Source organism: Salvia splendens, chromosome 20 (genome assembly GCF_004379255.2).
Source record: "Salvia splendens isolate huo1 chromosome 20, SspV2, whole genome shotgun sequence".
NCBI lineage: Eukaryota > Viridiplantae > Streptophyta > Magnoliopsida > Lamiales > Lamiaceae > Salvia > Salvia splendens.
The window spans coordinates 1,603,786-1,616,669 of record NC_056051.1 but is presented as its reverse complement, the minus strand read 5'-3'; the positions used below and the strand labels follow the sequence as shown (position 1 = coordinate 1,616,669).

The following is a 12,884-nucleotide window of genomic DNA, read 5'->3' as shown; positions in this document are numbered from 1 at the left end:
CTCACAAAACACGTCAAAATACCAAAATGGATAAAATATGCAAATAATGGACATGTAATGCAACTTTTACACTCAAAACGGACCAAATAATGGCCTTAAAATAGTACAAAATCCGAGCATATCAGATATCTCGCCGGATTCCGTCAAATGTCGATCTAGTCCTGCCATGAACATGAACAACCTCTTGGCGTTCAAATGAACTCGAAATTGGTTCACTCCTATGTTATAACAATTTGTTGGCTTTTTCTGACATGTTTTGAGATCCATACTCCCCTGCATAATTGAGTTTGCCTTCGTACACGAGGTAAAAATCGGCCTCGCTTTCAAACGCCACAGCAAAGCTGTCTCATATCGCCTTTGACGTTAGATGGTCAGCGCAATCAGCGATAATATCAGTCTCGATATTGTCAACGATCTAGGAGAACACTATTAAGTCCACCTCATCCCAATCATCATACTTAACGTTTAGTTCTTCCCATTAAGTTTAAATGCCACAGTGACATTTTTACTTGTCCCCAATCTGCAAGGGGACAATTCAATATGTTTTTTTGTCATATAACTTCATTTTGTTGTAGGGATCGTTTGCTTATTTGATCTGTGTAATTTGGCCGAGAATAGGTATGGGGTAGGCGATGTTGAATTTGCTCTAAGCCTAATATTTTTCTTGCTCTGACGCCATGATAAAAGAATCGGTAATTGTGTTTATTTCTGAACTAATGTAATGACTAATTACTTGTCCCTTCATAGGTGAAATATATGCCACCTATGGTAAGTTACAAATATGGACTACGATAATCTAAACATGGTGTTAGATCAATTCCACAATCTCGGTGATTCTCTTTGATTGCAAGGATCTCTTTCTAACACTATTTAATATAATATATTTCAGCATGTGTCCACTGAGTATAAATTTGTACTCGTCTTGCATGTGTTTTGTATATATGCAGGTTGAGATGGCGATGGATCTGTGGTGGGTGTTGATGTCAAGTCAAGAAGTCTCTGTTATATGATAAGTATTCTTTTGTTCTTGATGTTTAAGTCTTCCCATTCTTTTCCCCTATCTTCTTCTACACTTCCTAATTCTCTCCCCTAGTTGCGATTACCAGCGTTTTCTATCTTTAGGGAGTGTTGGCCGTGACATTAACTCACTTCTTTTAATTTGGTCAAAATGTCGTTGATCGTTAACATTTTAAGGAAACTATTAAATATGAACTAAAATATATTACACACTCTGTCCTAGAGAATTAGGCTATTTAAGATTGACGCGGGTTTTAATATGTACTCCCTCCGTCCCACTCAAGATTTCCACATTCTTGAGTGGCACGAGATTATAGAAGGAGTTGTTGATGGAATAAGTAGAGAGAAAAAATATAGTTGAATATTTTAATAATGAGAGAGGATTGATTTTCTTCCAAATATAAAAAATTGACATTTTAAGTGGGACATAGGGAGTAATTGGTAAAGTATGAGAGAATGAGGAAAGTAGATGAATTTGTATAATGGATGGGGAACCCATAAAAGATAAAGTAAAAAGGAAGGAGAAAAACATTGCCTTAGATGAATATAAACTATTTTTATACGATGAATGAAAAAGAAAATATAGCCTATTTATATAGGAAAAATGGGGTATTAAAAATAAGATACTATCACATTTAATATGTACAATTGATAAGACTCGTTTCATGCATGTGTTCTGTGATAAAACTGCATACAATTTTGTAATCTAATGTGCAATTGTGAGCCAGATGTGTGTAAAAGTCCGCCATAATCAGATAATGAACAGATCAGTTGGGCGGACGAGCAAATCAAGGAGAATGAGTTACTTTGCTGTGCAAACTGCTCAAGTCAGACTATATGGCATGCGGCAGGAGCACCCGATTGGGAGATGGAGTAAAACACAAGAAAGATCCCCAAAAACAAGGGCAAGAGAGACTTTTCGAAGGAGAGTTACGCCTTCCTATAAATGGAAATAGAGAAGAAGGAAGGAGTCAGCACTCAATAGACTTCAGCTATCTTCTAGGGTTGAAATAAGGGCTCCCAACACTCCAAACTCTTGAATTCTGTCATACACATACTTGGTTCTTTAGCTTAGTTTTAGTTTTAGCAGGGTTGGCGTTGGTTTTCACTTTTTCATCATCTTGGTTCTCTAATTCCGTTCCGAGAAGGGACGAAGATACAATCTGTTGTTTTGTGTTTGCTATATTTGGTTTTATGTTTTCCTCGCTATTATCAACTCTAGTGTTTTTGCAATGTGAATTTGATGAATGATAACTGTTTACCTTGGATTGTTCTGTTGCCATGCATAAATTCTCTGATTCATTTTTTATTTCTGATTTACGATGCATCTGTCAACTAAGTTTCTTGCTATTGTTTAATTTGTTATATCCGAGTTGTTAACTTACTATTTTTGCTTGGTTGCGAAGGAATCTTGAATGGGATGAGCTAGGATGTTTAGATCTCGTACATTGGAGTTTAGTGGAATGGATCTGAGTATGTTTACGTCGCTTGAAGATGTGATCGTGTCTGATTTGGCATGTGTCTGATTTGGCTTCGGTAGTTGTAGATCTGATTGTCGATTTATGATTTCTGCATCTTCCTACTGTTTTAATTTAGAGTCACGCGTTAGTTTTGTAGGTTTTTTTTCTTATGCAAGTTCGTTATGATTGAAATCTCTGCAGATCTGATTTACTCTGTTTTCAATTTGGTTGTATGAGGAAGATGATTTTGTTAGAAAAGTTTCATTCTATCATACATTTTGCAGAGCGCTGACACCGGCTCACTTTTATTCTGTTTGGCTATTTCAAGAAACCGTAGTACAAGCTCCTCAGTTAGAATGAGTTGACCAGTTCAGTTTAGTTAGTCTCTCAGTTTGTTCAAACCCTTAGTATTCTCAACTTAACCCACTTGTAAGCGTGACAGCAGTCATCTCCAACTTGTCCTCAACAAATGTAGAACACATCCTCTCTATGGAATTCGATCATTGTTTCCCTTTACTAAGTAATAGTATTGTGGGTTAAGGTTTTGAAAACCTTCGAGTTCTCCGTTCGCACACTCAACAAGGCTAGAGTGGGTAGAAGTTTGTCAAGTTGTTCAGCCAAGTTATCCATTGGATCCGTCCATGGGACACGAGCAGGTGACAAAGGACGTTGTTCGACTGGATCCATTTGGTATTCCAAATTGATCAATCTGCAGCTACCAACTCACGTTTTAGTTGGTACGAAGGATAAATAACGAGAAAATATCTAAAAAAGGAAATTCGCGAAGAAGAACGAGAAGGAGAAGCACTTTCAATAATCAAAAAGAATTTTCAACCAAACGTATTGAATGAATTTTAAACTTAAGTCTTTACAATAAACTACTACCTCCTTGTATAACCCATGAATAATTGTGCAATTTAAAGTTAGTACAGATTTAAAAAAGTACATCTAATTGTGCAATTTCAAGTTAGTACTTTCTTTGGTTCTTTCTTTTCTTTTTAATTTGTCTCATTTAAGATGTCTATTTTTTATATTTGAAAATAAATCTCTTTATTCTCTTTTCTTATTAAAATATTTACTTTTTTCTGTATACTTATTCCATCTAATAACTCCTCCTAAAATCTCATGTCACTCAAAAATATGGACAACTTGAGTGGGATGGAGGGAGTACAAATTTATATAAGTACATCTGTTTATCCTAATATTTATTAATTAAATTAATTTACACCACGTAGAATAGCAATAATAGAGTAGTTCTATTATCAGTTAAATTTGTTCGCATTATTTTGAAACCAAAAAACGATGTGACAAGTGGAGTTGACGACTGTCTCTGACAACGAACTTCGTTTGGTTCGTTAATCACATAAAACAAAATTATACTATTTCATCCGTTCCGGCTAAGATGACACTTTTCTTAGACGATACTGAATTTTAGGAGTTATTGGTTAATGTGTTTATTTTGAAAGAGAAAATGTGAACTCCTCCTAAAATCTCATGTCACTCAAAAATGTGGACAACTTGAGTGGGATGGAGGGAGTACAAATTTATATAAGTACATCTGTTTATCCTAATATTTCTTAATTAAATTAATTTACAACCACGTAGAATAGAAATAATAGAGTAGTTCTATTATCAGTTAAATTTGTTCGCATTGTATTGAAACCAAAAAACGATGTGACAAGTGGAGTTGACGACTGACTCTGACAACGAACTTCGTTTGGTTCGTTAATGACATAAAACAAAATTATACTACTTCATCTGTTCCGGCTAAGATGACACTTTTCTTAGACGATACTGAATTTTAGGAGTTATTGGTTAATGTGTTTATTTTGAAAGAGAAAATGTGAACTCCTCCTAAAATCTCATGTCACTCAAAAATATGGACAATTTGAGTGGGATGGAGGGAGTACAAATTTATATAAGTACATCTGTTTATCCTAATATTTCTTAATTAAATTAATTTACACCACGTAGAATAGCAATAATAGAGTAGTTCTATTATTAGTTAAATTTGTTCGCATTATTTTGAAACCAAAAAACGATGTGACAAGTGGAGTTGACGACTGACTCTGACAACGAACTTCGTTTGGTTCGTTAATCACATAAAACAAAATTATACTACTTCATCCGTTCCGGCTAAGATTACACTTTTCTTAGACGATACTGAATTTTAGGAGTTATTGGTTAATGTGTTTATTTTGAAAGAGAAAATGTGAACTCCTCCTAAAATCTCATGTCACTCAAAAATATGGACAACTTGAGTAGGATGGAGGGAGTACAAATTTATATAAGTACATCTGTTTATCCTAATATTTCTTAATTAAATTAATTTACACCACGTAGAATAGCAATAGTAGAGTAGTTCTATTATTAGTTAAATTTGTTCGCATTAGTTTGAAACCAAAAAACGATGTGACAAGTGGAGTTGACGACTGACTCTAACAACGAACTTCGTTTGGTTCGTTAATGACATAAAACAAAATTATACTACTTCATCCGCTCCGGCTAAGATGACACTTTTCTTAGACGATACTGAATTTTAGGAGTTATTGGTTAATGCGTTTATTTTGAAAGAGAAAATTGTGGGTGTAAGTATTAAAATAGAGAGAAATTAAATGAATATTTAAAAAGAGGTCATAAAAATGGTTGGGTGTATTAATTGCAGAGAGAAAGTTTCTGGAAAAAAAAATGTATCATCTTATTAGGGACAAACTAAAAAGGAAAACGTGTCATATTAACTGATATAAATGGTGGTTTCCATTTTGTTTTTTAACCTATTCCAAATTTTGTTATAAATATACATCTAATACTTTGGAAATTGTTTCCATTTGTTTTTTAACCTATTCCTAATTTTGTTAGTACACCTAAATATCTAGTACCAATAGACAAAATCACATGCGCTAGTTTCCTACGCATAATTATGGAAAATATGTGTGGTATGAAGAATTTGATTGAATAGTTTCCTACACAGAGCTTTAATTTTCCATTTGTCTTTAACCTATTCCAAGTTTTGTTAGTACACCTAAATATCTAGTAATCCAATAGACAAAATCACATGCGCTAGATTCCTACGCATAATTATGGAAAATATGTGTGGTAAGAAGAATTTGATTGAATAGTTTCCTACACAGAGCTTTAATTTTCCATTTGTCTTTAACCTATTCCATGTTTTGTTAGTACACCTAAATATCTAGCAATCCAATAGATAAAATCACATGCGCTAGTTTCCTACGCATAATTCTTATGGAAAATAAGTGTGTTAAGAAGAATTTAATTGAGTAGTTTCCTACGTAGAGCTTTAATTATATCATCTCAATTAAAAATCTAACTTTAAATTATTAAACGATCAAAAAAATAACATATATGTACTTCTTTTAAGTGAAATGAAAATTATTATTCTAATGAAACACAATGAACCCAAACTGAAAGACCCATTAACCACAACTTAGACTTTTCATGGTATAACAGAATGGAATGGAATACCTATTTTCATTCTATTCCCTTGTTTGGTATAATCGAATAAAAAAGAATACAATAAAAAAAAACTAAGGAAATTCAATAACTTCACCATTTCATTCATATCTTCATTCTATTTATTTTTTTCTGTCATACCAAGAATAACTTTAGTATCTTTGTCTATAAAACAAAGATAAATAGACATCCATACAGAACAACCCATGCTTGGGCTACATAGTTAACATCTCGACAGCCCATGCATATTACTATCATTTGGGATGTAAAATCTTCATAATATAATCAAACCAGTATATGCATTGTTTGAAGGTGATGAATGTGGGAGTTTAACTCATTGACCGGAGAAAGACCAACATGTTTGGGTACTTTACATCAGCGAGAAGAACTCTATCACTACAAACAACACTTTCTTAGATACAATTTCCACTTCTTTGTTTACCAATTCTAAGCTCGAGATGTCACAAATATTAAGTTTGGATGATAATAATAACTAAGTTGGGTATTAACTTAGAGAAATTAGAATTGGAAACAATTGCCTATCTAGTTGTAATTATCATGTTGTTTCAAGGAACTAGTCGATAAAGGAGCCTAATTATATCCGAAAATTCTCCACCACCCAATAGCTCAACTGTATCTATAAATTGAGGAGCAAATCCAACACAAACTCTCATCGTCTAAATTTCGCTCAAATGTGTCTATAAATTGAGGAGCAAATCCAGCACAAACTCTCATCGTCTAAATTTCAATCTCCAGTAGTATGGGTGGAAAAGTAATTACTTTTCTTGAATATTTGCTATTCTTGATTCTCATAATGTTCCCTCAGGTAGCTGTTTCCCGCCCAAGTATTTGGTACAACCCAAGTATGCTCTTTCTTCACTCTATAACACTATAATTATAGTTTGGTATTTATCCCACTCAATAATCAAATTCAAATTTTAAATATTATACAAACTTCAAACTAAGATCTAGATCGTTAAAAATAATAGTAACAAAAAATGTTAACACAGTGTCAACAGTTGATGCTGTGTTGACCTTGTGTTGAAACTGTGTTGTCATTTTTTGTTGATGTTAATTTATCATCCGTTAATATTTTTTAACGATTCAGATCATAGTTTGAAGTTCGTAGGATATTTAGAGTCCAAATCATATAGGGATGTATTCATTTCCTTTTAGTATCTTTTGTTCTATTGTTTTTTTTAATCTCAGTCTCACGATTTTGTCATTCGACGGTTAAATTGATGCCACGTGTCATTTAATAATGCAGATTTTCAATTGAATAATGCACACCGACTAATAATGCATCATTATAGTGTAATAATGCAGATTTTCAATTGAATAATGCACACCGACTAATAATGCACCATTATAGTGTAATAATGCAGATCATCACAACCATCTAATTCAATGATCCAATGGCTGTGATTAAAAAGAAGCTTGGACTGAAAAGCTGTGAAGGACCTTAACACACCCATATATATATATATATATATATATATATATATATATATATATATATATATATAGTTGCGTTAGTGTGCTAACTAGTTTACAGTAATAACTAATAGCTTTCAATACTGTGTATTAAAATTATCAACACAAATACATAATTTATCAATACAAGAAAGATTCATAAATTTATATCTTTGTGTTGATATTTTTAACATACAAAATTAATATTTAGTTATTAGTTATTACTATAAAAAGTTAGTATTTGATCACACACAAATATATATATATATATACACTCTCTCCGTCCCCAAAGAATATGCACTTTGGGGATGTCACGAGTTTTAATGTAAAATTATTAAAGTAAGAGAGATGTAGAGAGAAAAGGTAAGGTAATTAAAGTATTGTTAGTGGGGAATGAGTCTCACCTCACTAGAGAGAAAAGAATTTCTAAAATTAGAAAATGCATATTCTTGTGGGACGAATGAAAAATGAAAGAGTGCATATTCGTGTGGGACGGAGGGAGTATATGATAAAATGCAAACTCGTACATTGTACAAACTCCAAACTTTTCAATATAGTGTGAATACAACGTCAACAAAATGTTAACACAATATATAATTTCAAGATTTTGAGGTCAACACAATATCAACACGATGTCAACCGTTGACACTGTGTTGATATTTTCTTTTGTTATTGCTTTGTAATCTTTTAACATTTTCTCATAATTCAAATCATTATTTAGAGTCGGTAAAATATTGAGAGTTCACAGTTTGATTACAATCATGATATACATTTTGACATGAATTAGAGTCTGTAAAATATTGAGAGTTCATGATTACAATCATGATATACATTTTGTATATACATGTCTAACTAACTTACCGTGAAAACAGATGAAGTACAGTCAAAAGCATTTAATTTAATTCTTCTAAAATGATATATTTATTAAATAAAACAGATGCTCCTCGGAATATGGGGAACTTGTACCCGGGAAATTGCTATATCTACTGCGGCCGCCCATGCTACAACCCCTACGGCTGCAACTAGCCTGACGTGGCCCGTCCTTGAGAATTCAAGGCTGAACAAGAAAAGTTGGCAATGTTTGAATGACAATTATTAAATAATTTTCAAACATTTTATTCACACTTTAGTAAAGGTACTCATGATTATTTCAGTATGTCATATATATTTTGCTTCGAGCTATTGAAAAGTTTATGAGAGCACATTTGATTATCATGACAATTTTTTTTTTGGATAGTGGATGAAATAGTAGTTTGACGTTGTCCGCATTATTTCAAGTCCACACATATTGATTTTTTTGGTCATTCCCAAAAAGTATTAAACTTATTAGGGTTAGATGGAAATGATATACATCTTCCAACTTCTCGTAGACTCCAATGTGGGATTAGTTTATAATTAACAAACCTCCCCTCAATCTAGATCACTCACATCGGGAACATAATATGTAGTTGACACATCGAGACATTACGGGCCCGACTCGAACTTGAGTCATCATAGGCCCCACTCGACCTAGCTCTGATACTACTTGTTCAGATCGTTGACTGCAACAGTAGTTTGATATTTGCGGCAAACGCAGTCGACGCCCGACTCAAGCTTGAGTCATCTTAGGGCACACCCGACCTGGCTCTAATACCACCTGTTCATATTGTCAACTCGAGTTTGAGTCATCCTAGGGCACACAATCACATTGGGAACATAATACGTAGTCGACACATCAAGACATTACAGGTCCGACTCGAACTTGAGTCATCCTAGGCCTCACTCGACCTAGCTCGGATACTACTTGTTCAGATCGTCGACTGCAACAGTAGTTTAATATTGTCCGCTTTGGGTCCAACCCACACGGATTTTTTTATAGGTCACTCCCGAAAGGCAAACGTAGTTGACGCCCGACTCGAGCTTGAGTCATCCTGGGGCACACTCGACCTGGCTCTGATACCACTTGTTCATATTGTCAGCTGCAACATACGTTTGATATGGTACGTTTTGGATCAAGCCTGCATGAATTTGTTTTTGAGTCATTGCTAAATGGCCTCAAACTGATTGGGTTGGACAGGATTATATACACATTCCAACTTCCCTCACATCCCCGAGGTGAGATGTGATTGTATTCAACATTTCTACATTGTAGTATTGCGTGACACGTTTGCTGACAATCAATCTTTACTTGGGTGTTGATGAACATGTCATTATATGTCATTTATATTACTCCTTCCGTCAAACTTCTACTTGGGTGTTAGACGACGGACCGCTGACAGATAGGCAATTGTTATAGAAAGTAAAAGGATTGCAATATGTTTTGTTGTTTTGATTCGCCGTTAGGTGCTCCAGGCATATTACTAGAGTATTTCTGGTAGGATATAATTTATTCCTAGCCAAAGTAATTGTGTATCAATCACCCACTAAGAACATATCTTTGCCTTCTTTATCTTGCGTCTTCTTGTGTAAGTCTTCCTGACACTCCTCCTCAAGTTGAGCAATGGCATCTCTGATGCTTAACTTGCATAAGACTTTCTTGAACACCTTTGGATTTACAGCCTTTGTGAGGATATCTGCAAGTTGATCTTCTGATGTGACAAAGGAAAACTCTATAACTCCTCCTTTGATTTTCTCTTTGATAAAATAGCGATCCACTACGACATGTTTCGTCTTGTCATGTTGGACTGAGTTTATGAAATACTTATTGTTGCCTTGTTGTCACAGAATAACTGACTTTTCTGTCGCCTTAGCCATAGGATCTCCGTTAAACCACTCTTAATTCTTTGGAATTCAGATTCGGCGCTCGATAATGCTACTATCTTCCGCTTCTTAGTTTTCCATGTAACCAAATTTCCTCCAATGAAGATAAAGTACGCTCTAGTAGATTTCTGGTCTATCAGATTACTCACCCAGTCGGCATCGGTACCCATCCACTTCGAGATCATCATTTTTCCTAAACAGTACTCCATAACTAGCAATTCCCTTCAAATAATGAATTACCCTCAGCCCTGGATCCATGTGATTTTCTTGACGCTTATGCATGAACTGATTTATAACTCCCACGACATATGCTTGTTAGGAATTCTTGTATTCATCTAATGAGCGCAGCGGAAATTGCAGACAAGAATAACAGATCTAGATTCATAATCATATTGCAAGTTGAACACGTAATACACAACGGAACTAAATCTTACTTGTTGTTGTGTTTTTCTTCTACGATTGAATCCTGCAAGTTGAATCCACTACTATCGAGGTCCACTTGCAATCCAATCCGATGCAGGAACTATCCCGGTACAATTGCTCCGTAGAGGAAAGCTAGGAATTCTCTCTACAAAGCTTTACGTATTTTCTCTCTAATGTTACGCTATTTCTCCTCTCCCACAATGGAGAATAAATAACCATTATATATAGACAAAGAGTCATTAGGGTTTCATGATTGTTGGGCTTATGGACTAATTATAATTGTAGCCCAACTATAATTATTTAATCCATATTAATCTAATCTAGCCCATATCCTTTCAATCTCCCACTTGGACTAGCATTAGATATAATACGCAGTTCCAACTTTGTACCCTTGAGCGGATCAAAATACACATATAGTGTGACCCTTTAGGCCCTCATTATCGACGACGATCTAATCGTAGTCTGCACAAATGTAACACCCCGACTTTTTCTACCTTTTTTTTTATTCTTGAAAGAACCGTCGTGTGTACACTCGACCTTGTTTCTTTTATCGAGAGAAGTATTTCACTTTTGGGGCCAAACAATTATTCTTTCCTAGCCCAATTTGAAACCCAATTGTTACGAGCCCAAAATGATACCTACACGAAAGAATAGACCACGTATCAAATATACTTTCGACAACAAATCAAGACGAAAAGTTGGATAAGAACCGCGTCACATCAAGACGAAAAGTGGATAAGAACCACGTCACATCAGGCACGTTTTCCAACGACATCCGCATTAATTACTCGTCGCATCAAAACGAAAATACGTGAAATTTTGTCTTTTATGAAAAAAATTTCTATATATCAACCTCCCTCCTTTTCATTTCTTTACTTCACAATCGAGAGAAATCCGAGAGAGAGAAGAGAGGGGATGGAGGAACGAATTTCCGACCACCTACCTGTCGGGAACGGCGTCGGCGGCTGGGGGAGATCCTCGGCGACGGTGGCTGGGGCGGACCGCGACGGCGAGCCGCCGCGCATACAGCAGCGGTGGCGGTAGCGTGGTGGCGGCGTGAGCGTAGCCGAGAAAGAGAAGAGGAGAAAGAGAGGAGCACGACGTGAAGGCTTTAAACGAACGAGTTGGGCTTTCTAGTTACCGTACAGTTTTTATGAGAAGTTTTTACGTGGGCTTTCGAACTAAAGTGTTTCCAAGAACTTTCATATATCGGTTTGAGCATCATGTTATATGTGATCAAAGTGAAAGTGTTGTTGCGCATGTTATGTTGTGCTATGTGTTGATTTATCGAGTGAATTGTGATTTGCTCGACTCGTTGATGTGATGTGAGATGATGCTCGACCTATGCAGAAAAATGATTTATGTTTCAAAAACGTTTTGAGGAAAATAAAGTTGAAAAGGTTATGTCAAGTCATATTTTGTTTTGGAACTATGCCTATCTGACTGCAACGATGAATGGAATGGAATGGATTGATGGGAGACCGTGGGAGGTAACCACTTCCCCGGCACTTGAATGTTAAAATATGATGAATGATGAAAGGAATGATAAATGATGAAAGGACTGATGAATGACGAACGGATTGATGAATGAACAAGAGATAGTGAAATCGGGTTTGTCAGATACGGCATATGTTCCAGGAAAATAGATCGAAAGATCGCTTTTGAAAAAGGAAAAGAAAAATGTTTAGTGTTCTCGGACTTTTCCTAAAACTCCGAGTTCACTCAAAGAGTGGCTTGACAAAATCAGTTGTTATAAATATATTTTCGGCACGTGTCCACTGAGTACACCAAGTACTCAGCCCTGCATTTGTTTTAAAAATGTGCAGGTTGAGCAGTGATGACGGCGGGCGATGTTGAGCATAAAAGTGAAGAAGATGTCTATGAAAGTTTCAGAATATGTTGTGTCTTCATACATGACATTATTCTACTCTCGAAATGCTTCTGCTAAATATGGTTTCTTTCGCCAAGTATTGTTGAGATAATTTTATCTCGAGTTGCTGATTGTTGAAAAGACACTCTGATTTTATTCGAGCTTTTCCCATTTGTTTGGAGCTAAAGTCGAGTTTGCACTCTGTGTATCATACACTCTGATATATACTATTCCTTTAAGCTAATTGAGTCTTTCTTATGAACTGTTATCCTTAAATGTTATTCTTAATGTTTGTCCCTTGGTCACGATCGCCTCGATTGTAACACCCCTGGGGTGGGCGGGCGTGACAACAAAATTCCTAGACTGTGTTGGCAGCGTAGCTCGATATATGACGGACGTTTACGTGAATTCGATAAACAAGCCTTTACACA

The 12,884-nt window shown here is 35.3% G+C and overlaps 1 long non-coding RNA gene across 5 annotated transcripts; it reads left to right on the top strand.

Moving 5' to 3' along the window:
- Positions 1–6,608: 6,608 nt before the first annotated feature.
- On the top strand, positions 6,609–12,640 carry LOC121782188. Of its 5 annotated transcripts, XR_006046263.1 has the most exons (4): positions 6,609–6,811; positions 8,359–9,400; positions 9,478–9,515; positions 12,410–12,640. It is a non-coding gene; the product is annotated as an uncharacterized LOC121782188 (long non-coding RNA). The 5 variants fall into 5 exon arrangements; XR_006046264.1 differs by lacking the exon at positions 9,478–9,515; XR_006046261.1 differs by having other exon boundaries at positions 8,359–9,515.
- Positions 12,641–12,884: the final 244 nt, after the last annotated feature.